The sequence below is a fragment of the Hemiscyllium ocellatum genome, chromosome 20 (genome assembly GCF_020745735.1).
Source record: "Hemiscyllium ocellatum isolate sHemOce1 chromosome 20, sHemOce1.pat.X.cur, whole genome shotgun sequence".
In the NCBI taxonomy this organism is placed as follows: domain Eukaryota; kingdom Metazoa; phylum Chordata; class Chondrichthyes; order Orectolobiformes; family Hemiscylliidae; genus Hemiscyllium; species Hemiscyllium ocellatum.
In genome coordinates, this window is record NC_083420.1 from 12,032,929 (window position 1) to 12,053,483 (window position 20,555).

At 42.1% G+C, this 20,555-nt stretch overlaps 1 long non-coding RNA gene across 1 annotated transcript; it reads left to right on the forward strand.

The window, feature by feature from the left end:
- The first annotated feature begins 895 nt into the window (after positions 1-895).
- Positions 896-20,135, forward strand: LOC132825138 (uncharacterized). The gene is made up of 2 exons (XR_009645755.1): positions 896-1,036; positions 19,923-20,135. It is a non-coding gene; the product is annotated as an uncharacterized LOC132825138 (long non-coding RNA).
- The last annotated feature ends 420 nt before the right edge of the window (positions 20,136-20,555 follow it).

Here is a 20,555-nt window from a genome sequence, read left to right on the forward strand (position 1 = left end):
CCCAACGTAGCTCCACGTTAAAGCCACCGTGCGATATTTCGAAGAAATGCAAATGCCCAGATAGATATTCATCCAGCGCCTGAAGGAAAGAAAAGGGATGATCTGATCACAATCACATTTCTGAGTGTGTATGCCTACTCTCTGCAAATTTTGGTTGTTGTATTTCCAGCATTATATCGGTGAGTTCCCTTCAATGTACTTCCGCGGCTGTAAAGCAGGTTGGAACACACTGATCATGAAAGGCGCTATATAAACGCAGATCCTCCTATCTGGTGAGGGAATTGAAATCAATGCATAGTACAGCAACCCGCATTTGTTTGAGCAAGTTTTTTTTCTGTGCCACAGGGAGTACCTCAACACTTACATTTGTATGTCAACATTGTAATTAGCACAGGGGCTTCATGTACTTTAAGTGCTACACGTCCTTTCTTCTTGCTGCAATATGATATGACGAAGGGGGCATAATGACAGCTTTAGTCAAAATTACGCCTGGGTAAAATATCCCAGGCTTTTCAAAGCAGATTTCTGAGATGCGCTCCCAGTAAGTGAAAACAGGTCATTTTTTTTCCTGAGGAAACTAAATTCACTTCTGCCTTGAAGGTAGAGCTGACAAAACACAAGAGAGCTGAGAGGAGACTTGCTTAATGGGAAGTTGGAAGTGCAGCACTGAATGCGAATAGTTATATAATGCTGTCATGAAACTGAAGGGGCTGATGGACTGTCAAATCCAAAACACTGGAGTCATTTCGCTTTCAGCTGGTAACTAGCCTGTTGTATATTTCAAGACCAGCCTTTTATTTCAACGGGCGGGTTTCATGATGCAGACAAGATTTTAAAATAGGGCACTAAAGCCCTGAGTCGCTTTTATTTAGTGAACGTAACTCCCTGGAGCTAAGCAATTGCCTTCTCCTTTGTTAAGTTTAAAGAGATTAGTCCACCACTTTGTCTGAGAGGAGATCCGTCAGCTATGTGTCACTCTGTTTGTGTCTTTCCGCAAGGGTGCAGGGAGGTTTGTACTGTCGACCCAGTGCTGGAGGTAGGCTGCATCAGGATTTTACTACTGATTCTGTTTTGACCTATAACCAATGCTCCACTGTCACTTTTGTTCTCTGATTTTTAAGAGGCTGAGGGGTGACCTTATAGAGATTTATAAAACCATGAGGGGCATGGATAGAGGTGAATAGTCAAGATCTTTTCCCCAGGGCAGGAGAGTCCAAAGCTAGATGGCAGAGGTTGAAACATAGGAGCGCAGAAAATAGGTGCAGGAGTAGGCCATTCGGTCCTGCACCGCTATTCAATATGATCATGGCTGATCATGTAATCTCAATATCCCATTCTTGCCCTCTCCCCAACCCCCCATTGATCCCTTTAGCCTCAGGGGCCATGTCCAACTCCCTCTTGGATATATCGAATGAACTGACCCCAAAAGCTTCCTGTAGTAGAGAATTGAAGGTGAGGGGGAAAAATTTTAGAGGGACTTAAGGGGCAACTTTTTCAGACAGAGGGTGGTGCATGTATGGAATGAGCTGCCAGAGGAAGTGGTGCAGGCTGGTACAATTCCCACATTTAGAAGGCATCTGGATGGATTTAGAGGGATATGGGCCAAATGCTGGAAAATGGGACTAGGAAAAGTTTAGGATCTCTGTTCGGCATGGATGATTAGGACTGAAGGGTTTGTTTCTTGCCATGCGTCTCTATAACTCAATGACTCTAAGTATCATTCCTGAAGAAGGGCTTATGCCTGAAACGTCGATTCTCCTGCTCCTTGGATGCTGCCTGACCTGCTGCACTTTTCCAGCAACACATTTTCAGCTCTGATCTCCAGCATCTGCAGTCCTCACTTTCTCCGACTCCGATAGTCTATCATTGGGTTTTTGGGAACCTGGGTTATCCCTGTATACACACACTGGACCAGGAGACCCTTAATACTGTACTGAAGGACAAAGCAGGAAAATTAGTGAATCGCTCAAAAACAGAAAGTACTGGAGAAACTCAGCAGGAGAGAGACAAACAGAGTCAATGTTTCTAGTCCAGTGAGCCTTCTAATTCACTAAATTAGTGAATTTGACAAGTTGGTCCAACGCGTCTTATACACTTCACATGGAGCTCGAGCATGACCAATATATTCATTTCCAAGTGTTACTTTTCTTTTCCATCTGGGATAAACTCAAAATTTGTTTACACTTTGGAACAAAGCCAAGAGAAATAAGATTATGAGTTCTAAGTCCTCTGGTGTAAAAATACCTTGTAGTGACAAATAGAGTGACATAGAGCATAGAACAATCCATTGCCAAACAGGCCCTTCGGCCCTCGACGTTGCACCGATCTGTGAACTAATCTAAGCCCATCCCACTACATGATCCCATCATCATCCATGTACTTATCCAAGGATTGTTTAAATCTTCCTAATGTGGCTGAGTTAACTATATTGGCAGGCAGAGCATTCCACATCCTTACCATTCTCTGAGTAAAGAACCTGCCTCTGACATCTGTCTAAATTGGTAGCTATGCCCCTCGTACAAGCTGGCATCATCATTCTAAGAAAAAGACTGTCACTGTCTACCCTATGTAATCCTCTGATCATCTTGTATGTCTCTACCAGAGTGTGGATAAGTGGCGTTGAAATGCCCATAAATTTCCACACGGTAGGCTGTTGGAAAAAATGCAGAGGCATGGGATTGAGGGTGATTTAGCAGTTTGGATTAGAAACTGGCTTTCTGAAAGAAGGAAAAAGTGGTTGATGGAAATATTCAGCCTGGAGTCTGGTTACTAGTGGTGTGCCATAAGGAACTGTTTTGAGACCACTGCTGTGGCGGAGTGGACTCGATGGGCCGAATGGCTTTACTTCCACTCCTATTTCTTATAGTCTTATCAAATTCCCTCTTAGCTTTCTTCTCTCTAATGAGAATAGAACCAAGTCTCTCAGCCTTTCCTCATAAGACCTTCCGTCTAGACCAGGCAACATCCTGGTAAACCTCCTCTGCACCTTTTCCAATGCTTCCACATCCTTTCTGTAATGAGGCCACCAGAACTGTATACAATATTCCAAGTGTGGCCGCGTTGTGTATAGTTGCAGCATGATGTTACAGCTCCAGAACTCAATCCCTCTACCAATGAAACCTAACACACCGTACGCCTTCTTAACAGTACTATCAACTTGGGTGGCAACTTTCAGGGATCTGTATACATGGTCTCCAAGATCCCTCTGCACATTCACACTACCAAGAATCTTACCATTGATCCAGCGTTCTGCCTTCCTGTTATTCTTCCCAAAGTGAATCACCTCACATTTATCTGCAATGAACTCCATTTGCCACTTCTCAGCCCAATTCTGCAGTTTATCCAAAACCCCCTGCAACATGCAACATTCTTCCACACTATCCACTCCTCCACCGACTTTAATGTCATCTGTGAATTTACTAATCCATCCACCTATGTCTGCATCTAAGTCATTTATAAAAATGACAAACAGCAGTGGTCTCAAAACAGATCCTTGTGGCACACCACTAGTAACCAGACTCCAGGCTGAATATTTCCATCAACCACTTTTTCCTTCTTTCAGAAAGCCAGTTTTAATCCAGACTGCTAAATCACCCTCAATCCCATGCCTCTGCATTTTTTCCAACAGCCTACCATGTGGAAACTTATCAAAAGCTTTACTGAAGTCCATATATACCACGTCAACTGCCCTACTCTCATCTACATGCTTGGTCACCTTCTCAAAAAACTCAATGAGGTTTGTGAGACATGACCTGCCCTTGACGAAACCATGTTGACTATCTGCAATCAATTTGTTACTTGCTAGATGACTATAAATACTATCTCCTATAATCCTTTCCAAAATGTTTCCTACAACAGATATGAGGCTCAGTGGTCTATAATTACCTGGGAGGAAGTGAGGACTGCAGATGCTGAAGATCAGAGCTGAAAATGTGTTGCTGGAAAAGCGCAGCAGGTAAGGCAGCATCCAAGGAGCAGGAGAGTCGACATTTCGGGCATGAGCCCTTCCTCAGGAAGTTTTCTGAAGAAGGGCTCATGCCCGAAACGTCGACTCTCCTGCTCCTTGGATGCTGCCTGACTTGCTGCGCTTTTCCAGCTATAATTACCTGGGTCAATCTACTGCCCTTCTTGAACAAGGGCACAACATTTGCAATCCTCCAGTCCTCTGGTACAAACCAGTAGACAATGAGAACTCAAAGATCAGGGCCAAGGTATCCAACATCTCCTCCCTAGCTCCCCAGAGAATCCTCGGATAAATCCCATCCGACACAAGGGACTTGTCTACTTTCACTCCTTTTAGAATGGTTAACACCTCTTCCTTCCTAACCTAGATCCTTTCTAGTCTAATACTGTTTCCCATTCTTCTCCTCTACAATATTCCCCATTTCCTGAGTGAAAACAGATGAGAAATACTAATTTAGCACCTCTCCAATTTCCACAGAGTCCACACACAACTTTCCACTTCTGTCCTTGACTGGCCCTATTCCTACCCTAGTCATCCTTTCATTCCTCACATACCTATAGAAAGCTTTAGGGTTCTCCTTTATTCTACATGCCAAAGACTGCTTATCTCCCCTCCTTGTTCTTTTTAACTCTCTCTTTAAATCCTTCCTCGCTGATCTGTAACTCTTCTTCAGCTCATCTGAACCATCTCGTCTCAACGTCACATAAGCCTCCTCCTTCCACTTAACAAGAGATGCAATTTCTGTTGTAAACCACGGTTCCTTTACCTTATCACTTCCTCCCTGCCTGACAGGGACATAGCTAGCAAGGACACAAAATATCTGTTCCTTAAACCAGCTCCACATTTCGATTGTCTCCATCCCCTGCATTTTGCTATCCCATTCTATGCCTCCTAAGTCTTGCCTAATCGCATTATAATTGCCATTCCCCCATCTATAACTTATGCCCTGTGGCATGTACCTATCCCTTTCCATCGCTAAACTAAATGTAACTGAATTATGGTCACTGTCTCCAAAGTGTTCACCTATCACTCAATTAAACACCAAGCACCAGATCCAGTGAGGCCTCCCCTCTTGTTGGCCCTTCGACATACTGTGTCAGAAACCCTCCTGCACACATTGGACAAAAACGGATCCATCCGATTAGTTTTTTAGAGAAGTGGAAGGAAAGATGTTAGCATTACGCTAAGCCCAGGACTAGTGACCAGAGGTCCAGGCTAAAGCTGCAGAGTCAAAGGTTCAAATGAAATAATGGGAGTTAATGGCCCAGATGGAGAAATCAGTTGGCACCAGAAAAGGTGCTAATCTGTATTTACCAGTCCCTACTGGCACCTACCAGGGGAATGGTTATTCAGATCAGAAATACCTTTGAACCCAAACTATGGAGTAAACACATCAGTTGTGACTTACTCATGGCTAGTTACTATGACCAACAGCCTGCAGGTTTGCCCCCACAGGGGTGCAGATGTCTACTATCCAGCTGCCAGTATGAGTCAATAGTACCAGCCTACCACAGAGTGACAAGGTGGCTCAGTGGTTAGCACTGCTGCCTCACAGCACCAGGGACCCAGGTTTGATTCCACTCTCAGGTGATTGTATGGAGTTTGCACACTCTCCTGTGTCTGTGTGGGTTTCCACTGGTTTCCTCCCACAGTCCAAAGCTGTGCAGGTTTGGTGGGTTGGCTGTGCTAAATCACCCATAGTGTTTAGGTTAGGTGTGTTAGCCATGGGAAGTGCAGGGTTACAGATAAGGGAGAATGGGTCTGGGTGAATTTCTCTTTCGAGGGTCGGGTTGGGCTCAACGGCTTGTTTCCACGCTGTGGGGATTCTATGATACCTGAAGCTACCAGTGACTACCATGTCCACCTAGTGACAGTAAAGTGGATTATTCCTGATAGTTACTGCCTACAGCCAGGTGTTGGTGAATTACCAATCTCAATTATTGTTTCTGCTGGTGCTACTGTTTTCTCTTTCTGTGGGAATTTGAATTCATGAAGTATGCCTGGAAAATAAAACTAGTGTTAGAGATGGCAATTGTGGTTTGGAAAGCTGCCATTCACCATCCTTACCTGCCAAGGCCCAAATGTCCTCTGAAATGTTCTGAAGTAGGCCCATTGGATTTGACACATTAACTCTGTCTCTCGCTCCACAGATGCTGTCAGACCTGCTGAGTTTCTCCAGAAACTTCTGTTTTTGTTTGACCTCTACTATAGCTAGCCATTTTAGAATCGTTGAATCCCTACAGTGCGGAAGCCAGGCCATACCCCCCACTGAGGCCACACTGACCCTCCGAAGAGCAGACCACCCCCTACATCCTTGCAACCCTGCATTTCCCATGGCTAGTCCACCCAGCCTGCACATCCCTGGACTCTATGGGCAATTTAGCGCGGCCAATCCACCTAACCTACATATCTTTGGATTGTGGGAGGAAACCGGAGCACCCGGAGGAAATCCACACGGACACAGGGAGAATGTGCAAACTCCATACAGACAGATGACTGAGGTTGGAATCAAACCTGGGTCCCTGGTTGTGTGAGGCAGCAGTGCTAACCACTGAGCCACCGTGTCACCCCATGGTTTTAGGGATCTAAGGTTAGCCAATTTAGTTACCCAATACAAAGGCGTATCAGTGAGGTCCCCATCCCAAGAAAGGATAAAGAAGAAACTCTTGATCCATTCGATTACAAAATGCGGACATTTCTGTAATGGAGTGAGGAAGGATGAAATTCAACTCGAATCGTCCACAATGTGAACAAAAGATATTACAGTGGTTTTTTTTCTATAAAAACATTGTCAATGTCAGAAGCAGTGGCATTTATAATTCGTGAGTTTATTAAATTAATTGCACACACCATGCATAGGGGAACAAGGATTGTCACACCAGGTTATTGAAAGGTCAGAGGTGTAAGTCAACATTGTGGGTCCATCAGGTTCATTAAGGATCTGTGCCTGTATTGCTCATGACTTTCCTTGTGATGGGCACCTTGGTCAACATGAGTTCCTACAGGTATATATAGAATTTGCAGAGGTAGATCATTTGGCCCAATGGGTCTATAACAGCATTTATGCTGTATCATAGAACGCTAACAGTGCAGAAGAGCCATCCACCCTATCACATCTGTATCAACTCTTTGAAGAGTATCCCACTCAGACCCCATAATCCCACATTGACCTGGCTAACCCACCTAGCCTGCACATCCCTGGACACTATGGACAATGTAGTATGGCCATTCCATTCTAACCTGCACATCTTTGAACTGTGAAAACCAGAGCACCCAGGGGAAACCCATGCAGACGCGGGGAGAATATACAAACTCCACACACAGTTGCCCGAGGCGTGAATCAAACCAGGGTCCCTAGCACTGTGAGGCAGCAATGCTGGCCTCTGTGCCACCCACGCAATACTAGATAAACCTGGATACATCATTGAAATAGGAGTCTCCTGAGAAAACAACAAACATCTAGCATTAGGAGAATAGCCAGAATAGACATTGTGCAGGTTAATTTTCCATCAACAATCTGTCCAACTTTGGAACCAAAAGCAACTTTGAAACACGGTCGATAGAGTGATTACCTGCAGATTAAGATAAACATGAGAATTTTGGATTTCATGTCAGGGACAGTTGACTGCACAAACAGAGTAAATTAAGGGAAGGGGTAGCAATTTTATTGGAAAAAATACCAATCAGAATCTCAGCGAGATTAACTCGGGAGGGGAAATAAAGGCTGATGTGGGACTCTGATCATAAATGTTTATGGCAAAACTCAAACCAGAGATAAACGATTCATGTTTCCCTAAGCTGTGATAAATGACCTTGACAGTGAACACTCAAGGTGCAGATATGAAAGTCTTCCTGTCATCACTTGACTTCAGACAATTTATCACTTCAGCAGATCACAGAGTCTGCCTCCAATGGCATATTCACCCTATGACTGAGGACTCGGTTTGTGATCCTTCAAGAAATGAACTCGAGCCCCATTTGTGTTCTCATCATTTTTATATAGTTCGTCAAATGTCCACATCTGAAAATTAAAAATACAGAGTAGCTACAGAGTCAAATCCTACTGCCTTCTAGGTAAACAAGGCTTACTAGCGTCGCTATACAGAATTGGCAGGTTAATAACACAGCCATTTATGCTTGTTCAGCAATGCCATTAGAAATCAGGAGTGTCATCTACTACAGAGAGTTAATAAGTTAAAATGCCAGCAATTTGCTTTTTGAGAAACTGAGTGAAAACAAAAAAGGAGTTACTTGCATTTATATAGCACCTTTCACATCTTTGTATGTCCTGAACACTCCCCGTGGTCTTTCCTGATATTTGACTGGGAAAAATTTGGGACAGAATCTGAGATAGATATCTTTAATCAACTTGTCCCAAGATGTCGTTATAGAGTGCTGGAGCAGGTGGGACTTGAACTCAGGCTCAGAGGTAGAGTCACTACCACTGTGCCTCAGGATCGCTCAGAAACAGGTGTATACTTACAGACATTAAGAATTAGAATAGTATGAGTTGTTAAATGTGATTTTTATTTATTATTTGTTAACTCTACTGAACAGATTTCCTCTGCTGACACATGTCCATATGGTAGCCTCAAGTGAACAAAATGCACAGTGCAATTTTTGTTACTCTGTATTAACGATCAAGCTCGCCTTGAAGAAAGTTAACAATAACATTAATGACTGGGAGGAACTGGCTGTGGATCTTTCACATTGTCACGTTCCGCAAGTTACATCATGGCTTGAGTCCCAATGATCTTAACAAAGAGGTTGAGGAAGAAAGAAAAGATTACAAATCCTGCACTCTGCATCCCGCTACCTCACGGGATGTCCTGCCAACGCACCCAAAGATCTGTGGTTGGCATTCAGCTGTGCAGCCACATGAAGACCCACGGCAGACCTTGAGGAGACATAATTCTCAAATTAAGAACCAGACAATGGTGAAGACTGTCACATGTACGCTTGCCATTTTCTAGTCGAAGGATATTGGTGACAATGGAATGACATGCATTTATTTCCGCATCCCTAAGACAGAACACAGAGAACTGAACTAAGATTAGAAACATGTCTGTGAGGGAATTGGGGAAATCCTGAGACCTCCTCACCTCTTGATTTCCCCCAAATCCTGTCCACCATCTACAAGTCACAAGTCAGGGGTGTGATGGAATACTCTCCACTTGCCTGAAACAGTGCAGCTTCAACAACACTCAAGAAGCTTGCCACCATCCAGGACTAAGTAGCCCATATGACTGGCACCATATCCACAAACATCTACTCCCACCACCTGCTCAGTAGCAACAGTATTACCTAGAAGATGCACTGCAGAAATCCACCAAAGATCCTCAGACAGCACCTTCCGAACCCATGACCACTTCCATCTAGAAGGGCAAGGGCAGCAGTTGCATGTGGAAACCATCATCTGCAAGTTCTCCTTCAAGCCACTCACCATTCTAACTTGGTCATATGTCACTATTCCTTCATTAATACTGGCTCAAAATCCTGGAATTTTCTCTTTCAGGATATTGTGGGTCAACTTATAGCACATGGACTGCAGCTGTTCAAGAAGGCAGCTCACCTGCACCTTCTCATGGGGCTACTAGGGACAGGCAATAAGTGCTTGCCAGCCAGTGACACCCATGTCCCATGAATGAATTTTTAAAAATAATTTTCTGTTGCCAATATGAGATCCCTCAATAAGAGTAAAAATATTTAAGAGTCTTTCTGATAACCTCAATGTTCAAATATCATTTTCTTTTAAATGTTATTATTTCAAAATAACGGTAATATTGTATTTAGCATAGATTACAGACTACATAGGTTTAAGACTGTTACATGACATTATGACATGTGGCATGCTGGTATAGGATACCCATGTCACCTTCCATCACTCTGTCTGTCAAATGGGGTCAGTGTAATGTTGTCAGTCAGTTAGTTACCTGTATGTAATGTGAAGACTGGGTCTGTTTAGTTTTCTGTCATTTTGATTGTAGACTGAAATGAGGAAAGGATGTGTTTAATAACCAAGTATTGTGGAAAGGATGACTGTACTCCTTAAGAGTGCTCATTGCAAGTGCTAGTTACACAGCTGTTTCTTCAAGCAATGGGGAAGGTTACTCCAGACAAGCTGTGGATGAAAGCGACTGGGCTGGCAACCAGTAGCTGATTGGTTTGTGAAGTGCAGACCATGCAAAAACTGTCTGCCTGCCAATACCTATGTGGTGGGCTCCCAGGAAACTTAGGCAGAAGTGGGTACTGCAGATACTGGAGATTAGTGTCAACATTAGAGTGGTGCTAGAAAAGCACAGCAGGTCAGACAGCATCCGAGGAGCAGGAAAAATTGATGTTTCGGGTAAAAGTCCTTCATCAGTCCTGATGAAGGGCCTTTGCCTAAAATGTCAATTCTTTTCTGTTCCTTGGATACTGCCTGACCTGCTGTGCTTTTCCAGCATCACTCTAATCCCAGGCAACCTAGCAGAATGTGGGTGTAAATATTTGTGAAGAAGACATTAAGAAAGGAAGGAGCTATCCTTCATCATTGCAGTAAAAGAAAACCTCAAGCCCAAAGAATGTCAGTTTATTAGCCTCTTCAGTTGGTGTGAACTATTACTCTGCACCAATAAGATAGAGACTTTATAAATGTGAAGCAGTCACCCTGTGCCTTCTGCAAGCAAGGGAAAGTACCTGGAGAAAGGTGATTGAGGAGCAGCATGTCCTGACAAGAGGATCATTTCAGCATACCATGTGGATAGAGATCTCTGTACTTCGCAGTTTTTCCCTTTGTTCATAACAACCACGTCTTTTTGTATCAGTCTACATTCATGTGTGGGGGAGATTTATGAAAGGGTTAGAGTTTTAAATAGTGGAGTTACATGTCAACAGTTCATAAGTAAAAATAACCCGTCCATTTCAAAAGTTCCACACGCAACATCAATCTGGCATGTTCTGCCACAGCCACCGAGATCAGACTCAGAAAGCTGTTTCGAATGATGATGAGCAGCAGTGTGTAAAGATCTTTATTAGCAGGAGACCTCTACACTTCTAATCAAACTAGCCTGTTCTTTATAATCATTTAGAGATGAGCTAGGATGCCAGGTCAATGCAATCTTCAGATGCAAACAAGTTGTAATTCTTCATGAACAGATGCTGGGTGGTGTGCAAGTAGGTCATATGGGTGCAGAAAAATAACAAGTGATTGGCACATGGTTCCACCTACTGACCCGACATTAATAAGAACAGCAATTAACTAATCAGGTCACATCAACCTCAATGATCAAGCAAATCTCTCCTTCCACATGAGATTCCTTCTGAGCAAGGTACAAGAATGTGACTGATTTTGTTTTAACACTGAAGGACTCTATTGCACTCTGGTGACTGACGATTTCACTAAAATTGCCTTCTGTGCCACAAATTAAGAATACCATCAAGTGCAATGAGACATTGACCCCATATTCAGTATATTTGGTGCACCTTAACAAATTGCATCCACTTGTGGGTGGCACGGTGGCACAGTGGTTAGCACTGCCTCACAGCGCCAGAGACCCGGGTTCAATTCCCGCCTCAGGCGACTCTCTGCGTGGAGTTTGCATATTCTCCCCGTGTCTGTGTGGGTTTCCTCCGCGTGCTCTGGTTTCCTCCCACAATCCAAAAATGTGCAGGTTAGGTGAATTGGCCATACTAAATTACCCATAGTGTTAGGTGTAGGGGAATAGGTCTGGGTGGGTTATGCTTTGGCGGGACAGTGTGGACTTGTTAGGCCGAAGGCCCTGTTTCCACACTGTTAGCAATCCAATCTAATCTAGTGTACTCTTCCAAAGCGATGTAATACTACAGGTAGGTTCAGCAATAGGCCAGGCAGCTTATCTAATTTGCTCTGGCGTTTATTGAGATCATGGCTGATCTGATAACCTTCAACGCCACTTTCCTGCTGACTCCCAGTAACCCTTACTGATTGAAATTCTGAGTCTCAGCATTGAATAGATTTCACAGCTTGAACTCTACAGCCCTCTGCGACAAAGGATTCCATGGATTCACTATGCACTGAGAGAAATAAAAGATATCCTCATCTCTGTGTCAAATGGGTGACCTCTGACTCTGACATCGAAGCCTGTGGTCCTGGAGTGTCTCACAAGGAGAAGCAGCCTTTCTTCATGTATTCTGTTCAGGCCTCTCAGAATATGCAAGAAATGGAAGTTTCAATATATTGCCTCCGCCCCTCATTACCCTTATTCAATGGTTTTGCAGAATACAACTATCCTGTAAAATGCATGGTCATTACATGTCAAACTCATGGTGAAGATTTTCAAATGGCTATGTTTTATCTCTGTACTACTCTTCTGAACAACAGTTTATCCTCATATTTGGTAAACAGATCCACACATATCTTCCCTCACACACTCTCACCATCCAAAACGTACATGCGTGATGCATTACTGGAAAGAAGGGAGAACAATGCTGCAATAACATGGTTAATGAGCATGCAAGCTGTTACTCCAACTTCAACCAGGACAAAGCACAAAAAAAGCACAAACCCATATGGGTATAAGTTATGATCGATGGTCCAGTCCTGCAAATACATAGACATTTCTGCATTATATATCATCTAGCATCCATCACACACAGCAATGAGCTAAACACCAGAGATATGGCAAATAACAAGCAACCATCATGCAAGCCAAACTTCCACACATTGACTCCATCTACACTTCTCGATGCCTCAGAAAGGCAGCTAACATCATCAATGACCCCTTCCACCCCGGTTATAATCTCTCTCAATAAAAATAAAAAGCCTTAAAGTTACATTTGCTTAGCAATACTCCCTCTACTATCTTTTCCAGTGCACAACGGCAACTTCCAGAACTTGATGCCAAGATTAAATTACCTACAGTGTGGAAATAGGCTCTTAGGCCCAACAAGTCCACACCAACTCTCCAAAACCCATTTCCCTCTGACTAATGCACCTAACCCTACGGGCAATTTAGCATGGCTAATTCACCTGACCTGCGCATCTTTGGACTGTGGGAGGAAATCGGAGCACCCAAAGGAAACCCACGCAGACACGGGAACGATGTGCAAACTCCACACAGACAGTCACAAAAGGCTGGAATTGAACCTGGCTCCCTAGTGCAGTGAGGCAGCAGTGCTAACCATTGAGCCACCATACTGCCCTGTACATTTGTACCAACAGGTTCAAGAACAATTTCTTCTGAATGACATTCTCAAATTTCAAATCGAATGTTGATCTTACTTTTTGTGCACCTTCTTTACAGCTGTAATTCTGTATTCCTCATTCTGTTCACTCAGCCTATGATCTTTGTTTAGTATGATCTACCTGTACTGCACGCAAAACAAAATTTTCACTGTACTTAGGTGCATGTGATAATAATAAATCAAATCAAACATCTATAATAAATGATATATATCCATCTATAATGACAGATAAGACATCACAGAGTGAAGTTACATTGCCAGCTTATGATATATCTGGTCATGTTTTACATCCATCAAGGCATTATCTGAATATATGGAAATCATACATCTTTATGCTTCTTTGAAATATAGTTGGAACTGGTTTCACATTCTTTAAAGAGAAAAAGGGGAATGTTGCATTTTGGCAAGCATTCGGACCATACAGGACTATACTTTTCAGGCAGTTGTATTACATCATGACATGTAATGTCCTATCATAAGGTTCCCACCTTCAGTCAGTCTCTTTATGTAATAGAGTCAGTGAAGTGTCTTCAGTCAGTCATTGATATGTCTGCAATATACTGCAACATTAGTGAGCTCAGAACTTAGAATTTGCAAGTCTGTGATATTATAGCTGTGTAAATAGTTAGCGTTGTTAATAAACTTCCAGGACATCTGTCTCAACAGGAACCCAACTCTCTGTAGGATGTTAATCGGCGAATGTATAGAAAGTCACAAACTGCAGCAGGTAATGTTAACAGGTCAGCCATTTGCATTTATGCTAGTTTGAATAAAATGTGTTCTCTCACAGAAATCAACACATATGTTTCCAAATGCTTCATGTAAAACCTGTGTCCAACTGGCAGTACAGAAGCATTGAGATATCAATCAGGATGCCTACTTTTTCATTGTTGGCTGCAGTGCTGTCCTCCTGCAGGTCTGATGTTGGGTAATTGGAATATAAGAAGATTTATGAGCAAGAAAATGTTTCGCAGCCCAACAGGCTTCAGACTGAGTCAATCTTCCAAATCAAGGGATATAAGGAATTTTCAACAAGTAATTGGCTCTTAGTCGCATGATATTTTCCCAGATGATTACTGATCCGTATGGTATTTACCACCTCTATCAGTGTGGCACTGGGTACGAGATGTTTGAGGTAATTCAATGTCACCAATCCTAATTGATCTTTGCTTTATTGTGGGTCTATCCTGTGATGAACGGAAGAGGATACACCCCCACAGTAGAGCATATACATTGTTAATAGATTACACAAAGATTTATTGTATGGGAATACAAGCTACATTTGCTTAGTGATACTCCCTCTACTATCTTTTTCAGTGCACAATGGCAACTTCCAGAACTTGATGCCAATGTTTTTTACCCCCCACAGTTAAACCATTTTATAATCATGGATATACCTCTATAACATTGACCACTACCCTAACCGTACCCCACAAATGCAGGCAGTCTCAATGTTTCACTTTTCTCAGAACACAATCTGTTTGGATTTGGAAGAAGGTGTGTCACTCCCTCAAAGACCCTGGATCTGACCCTGGATTAATTTTCCACTGAAGGATATTTTATCGATCAGACCTCCTTTGCAGACAATGTCATTCTTTACAGACATTGTGGTTGATCCATTGTCCTGTCTGGAGGATTCTTAATTTCTCAATGTTCCTTCCTAGAAGACAACTGCTGTTTTGAAATGTAAACTTTCTTCCTTGTCATATCCTGGACTTCTGAACCAGGCAATTGCTTTTAACAGAGAGAGCTAGTTTGTTTTTTACAGCATCTTGTATGTTGGGACCAGACAGTTTCATTTTCTTGACCATGTTCTGAATCTATGGGCATTGCTCTGGCTCCCGTAACTTATTTTCCTTGGGTTTTTGAACATCTTTATCACTGTTGTGAAGTCTATGACTCCCTATACATTGACAATGTGAAACAACTTCTTTACATGGTATACTTTATATAGATAGTGCATGGCTTACAAGATAATGCATGGCTTAGAAGGGGTGGATGCTGGGATTTTGTTTCCATCAGGCGGGGATACTAGGTCCCATGGGTATAGCCTTAACATTAAAAGGTGTCAATTTACAATGCAAACGAGGAGATATTTCTTTAGCCAGAGAGTGGTGAGCCTGTGGAATTCACTGCCACGGAGCGCAGTGGAGGCCAGGACATTGAATGCCTTCAAGGCAGGGATTGATAAATTATTAATTTTGCAAGGCATTAAGAGATGCAGGGAGAGTGCGGATAAGTGGCGTTGAAATGCCCATCAGCCATGATTGAATGGCGGAGTGGACTTGATGGGCCGGACGACCTTACTTCCACTCCTATGTCTTATGGTCTTATGGTTTTATGGTCTGATGCCAAAATAAAGGAACCCACTTGGATGATTTCATCTGTTTGGGTTCTGCCATGAGACTTTGAAGCCAAATTAATTCTCCTCCAGGTTGTCTCTTGACTGGTTGCTCAGCAACCACTGGTCCCTGGACCATTCATTGAGCAGCTATTTGCTTCTGGGCCAGTTGTTGCCTTTGGGGATTGTTGACCTCCTTCAACTCTTCGGAGGAAGTTGAAATCAAGACCTGTGTGCAAGCTGAACAGCACAGTTCCTCGTTTGCAAATAATGTACATATTTTCAGACTCTGCGTTGTGTTGTTGCGTAATTTGTAACATTCCTCTGCTTCTGTTATTCTACCTGAATATTCTCAGCACTGTAGGCTGTAAATTCTGTTTCTTCAGCTGTAATAACTGGTCTGATAGGACAGTAACACTTGTCTCTGTATCAAGTGTAAAACCAACAGGACATAAGCCATTTCTGTCTATTTTGGCTGATCCGGATTAATTAGTTCCCCAGGACTGCCTCAGCTATCTTCTCCAATGCAAATACATCAGCAATTAAGTCTCTATTTTCAAATAGTAGTGAGGCTCTATTGTGTAGGCATTTTTATGTACATGACTGCCAGTACTTCTACTTTTCTGAAACTATAACCTACTTCTGAACTTCTGGAAATGACCCACAGTTTAGCAAATATTGCATTTATTATTGAAGCCTGGAGATTTGTGTACTGTGAGGTCTGTCCGTTAACAGTGCTGACACCAGTGATTAGCATCTGGTGTTTGACCTTTTCTTTCAGTAGGACTGCCACTTGCCTCCTTAAAGAATATCCGTACCTAATAATATGAATTGGCTGTTGCCCGTTTGCAGTACGATTGGTCTTCCTCACCTCAGGTCTATGTCTATGAGTCTTACTAGTTTCTGCTTCCAGCACACTTTGAATAGCTTTCTCCAAAGTTAAATCTTCCTTTGACTTTAGGAAATCTGATGAAGCTTCAGCAAGAGTTCCAACAAAAAGTCTGTCTCATAAATTCTGACCTCAAGCCACATAATGACAGTTTTCATTAATCTATCAAAGTTATGAATTAAATTAGATACACATTTTCCTGGATGTTGAACTCTTCTGTTAAATTTTGCTATTTATAGAATTCTATTGATTTTTAAATAAAAAGTTATGAAGACATAATCTAAAATGACTCTACTGTCTTTACTGTCTTGTCTGTAAATAATTCATTTTACAATCACACCCATTGAATGGAATAACTTGCTCAGTTTCACTGTTACTATTTATTTTTGACGCAATAGTCTACCTTAAGAATATAAAGTCCAATCCTGTGTTCCCAATGTTTCTCTCACCTTGAATCTGCTACAACGTATTATGTATTTTTTCATTTATTTGCATGGGGTGGCATGGTGGCTCAGTGGTTAGCACTGCTGCCTTAGAGCACCAGGGTCCCAGGTTTGATTCCAGCCTCAGGTGACTGTCTGTGTGGAGTTTGCACATTCTCCCCGTGTCTGCGTGGGTTTCCTCTGGACTTTCTGGTTTCCTCCCAAGGATATGCAGGTCAGGTGAATTGGCCATGCTAATTTGCCCATAGTATTAGGTGCATTAGTCAGAGGGAAATAGGAGTGTGTGGATAATTTTTCAGAGGGTTGGTGTGGACTGGTTAGGCTGAAGGGCCTGTTTCCACACTGTAGGTAATCTAATCAATGTGCTGATTAATTTCATTACTGTAATGGTATTTTAAATCTGCAATATGGCTATAACCCTATTGTTCTTTTTGTTTCCATTCATTTAACAAAGCTGTTTTAAATTGAATGATTGTGGAACTTGCTGGAATCTGTACCACAGAAGTATTCCAGTGTTTCCTTTATTTGTCAGTCATTTTATCAGTATAATGCTGTAATACAAAGCTTCAATATATATTTCTAGTGTTCTGTAGGAATTTACTGATTTTAATTTTTATAAATCTGTTTCTTTGTAATACTGTATCTCTGTACTGCTTATTGGATTCTCCCATCATTGATAGGATTTGTTGACATTTTCTAACAATCAAAGTGATGTCTACTTACTTCTTCAAGGAGTTTCCTACCTTCTGCAGCTATGATAAAGTCTCCTACTTCTGCCTTGATCAAATGGATATTTTCTGACCTTTCATTGCCAAAAACATCAAACACTTCACTTTAGATAATTAATTGAATAAGGATTTAGATTTTTGCCTTTCAGAATAGTGGGCAGCACAGTGGCACAGTGTTTAGCACTGCTGCCTCCCAGTGCCAGGGTCCTGGGTTCAATTCCCACCTCAGGCGACTGACTGTGTGGTGTTTGCACATTCTCCCTGTGTCTGCATGGGTTTGCTCTGGTTTCCTCCCACAGTCCAAAAATGTGCAGGTTAGGTGAATTGGCCACGCTAAATTGCCCGTAGTGTTAGGTGCAGGGGTAAATGTAGGGGAATGGGTCTGGGCGGGTTGTGCTTTGGCGGGTTGGTGTGGACTTGTTGGGCCTGTTTTCACATTGTAAGTTACTTACTTACTATAAGTAATCTAAAAAAAAAGGTCCTGGGGAATATTATCGAGCAATGAGACCTTGGGGTATAGGTTCATAATTCCTTGAAGGTGGAGTTGCAAGTAGAAAGGAGGATGAAGAATGTGTTTGATTTCCTTGCCTCTATTAGTCAGTGCATTGAGTATATGAAGCGGGAGATCATGTTGCTGCTGTACAGAACATTGGTTAGGCCACTTCTGGAATACTGCATTCAATTCTGGTCTCCCTTCGATAAGATGGGTGTTGTGAAACCTGAAAGGGTACAGAAAGGATTTACAAGAATGCTGTCGGGGTTGGAGGGTTTGTGCTAGAGGGAGAGGCTGAACAGGCTGGGGCTGTTTTCCCTGGAGCGTCGGAGGCTGAGAGGTGGCCTTATCGAGGTTTATAAAATCATGAGGGGCATGGATAGGGTAAATAGACAAGATCTTTTCCCCATTATAGGAATATCCAACACTAGAGGGCATAGGTTTAGGATGAGAGGGGAAAGATTTAAATAGGATCCAAGGCAACCTTTTCATGCAGAGGATGGTGCATGCGTGGAATAAGCTGCCAGAGGAAGTGATGGTGGATGGTACAATTACAACATTTAAAAGGCATCTGGATTGGTACATGAATAGGAAGGGTTTAGAGGGATATAGGTGAAGTGCTGGCAAATGGGATTAGATTAATTTAAGATATCTAATTGGCATGGGCAAGTTGGACCGAAGGATTTGCTTCCATGCTGTTCATCTCTATGACTCAAAAATCCTCCTGCCTGAAATTGCAGTTGAACTATTGCGACTGAATATTTTTAAACCTTTTTTTATCACTGACTTTGCTTCCACTGTTTTAAGAATACCAAGTTGAGTTAACCCTTTGTCACCTCCATTAGTTATCCACAGCTTCCCCGTTCCTCAGCTCCTACCTTTTGGCTTTTCCTGTGATGGCTCTGCCATTTACTGTTTCAGCTCTCTCTTTTACTAAGACGCATGTGGCTTGAAATAAATGCCTGTTTGCAGTTTTACAGACGTGAAGCTTTTGCTGATGTCTTGCTGATGGGAAATGATCAATATCATGTTCTGTTACACGATCGAGAGCCAGAGTGCCAGACCATTTTCCCATTGCATATTTGTAACTGTTTTTTTTTGTTTTTTCAAAGTCGAACATTCTAATACAACAGCAGTGAACAATATTTATTCCAATGAGAATGCTGTCTTTTCTTTAAACATGAAATCATTCTTGGGTTCACAAATTTAATTCATTAAATTATAAATGCCTGCATTGTTTATTCAGAGACCATCTAGATCGGCATTTACTGCCACCTGGGGTCCATGAATTAATGTTACTATCAGACTGAGCTGATTATGTTATACATGCTGAAGTTACATTATTGCTGCAATCCCACATTGCATAAAGGTCCAGGGAGTTTCAGATAAAGAGTTTGTGATTTGAAGATTGCAATATATGTTATTTTTGGCTGTCAGCAATTATAATGTTTATAGTGTGGGGTAATATATATTCAGTGTACATAGATGAGATTGTTCCAGTGATGATGTTGGATTAACATTTTCCACACTGATTTCAGTTTCTTCTGATGTGGAGGTGCCAGTGTTGGACTGGGGGTGGACAAGGTCAGAAGTCACATGACACCAGGCTATCGTCCAACAGGTTTATTCAAAAAAGCATCGCTCCTTTGCCAGATGAAGTCACTGACGTTGTTACTTACTTCTACATAAATGTGGATTGTACCTGTGAAATTTGTTCACAGGCTCACTGTTCAACTTGCTAAAGTGTTCCAAGTCAGTATGTTGACTAAAGACATATTAATGGAAATAAGCACTTACCTTCTGAAAAACTCTCTTCCTGTAGTTTATTTTGATTATTTTTCTGCATCTTTTCTTTTTCAGTTTCTTCGGATTGTGTAGAATTCCCAGACTAATGCAATGGGACCTTGTACCTGTTTCTTGACCTCTGATCTGATTCACCAGCCAGAATGTTATTCCATCTGCCTCATCCTGTGAAAGAAGCTGAGAGCATGTTTATGAACCCATGAGGATTGTTCCCCCTGTAAAACAAATACTGATTAACGGTTCAAAATAATCTTAATAATGTACAGCCAAGCCGTGTTGATCTCATTTGTTTAGTGGTTGTTACATCATCATTGAGATTGGCCATTTAGCTTATATGACACAGCTTACACAGCTTGATGCCAATTATTTAATTGCAAATTATTTCTGATCAACTCTTTTAGACATGTTATGTCACATCCCCAGCAAAGGTGAGACATAATCACAGACCATCTGACCCAGAGGTATGTAGACTACCACTGTACCACAGGAGCCGTGTTGTTTCACTGTAAAACCTGTCATCATCTAAGACCAGATTTATTTGTATCATTATATCATTTGGAATATCCATTGATAAATGCGTCTAAGTAGTCCTCATTCACAATCTCTTAAATTACCAGTCAATGTGGCATGAGAACAGAATAAATGCATTTGACCATTGCATTGAAGATCAGAAAAGCATAAAATATAGAA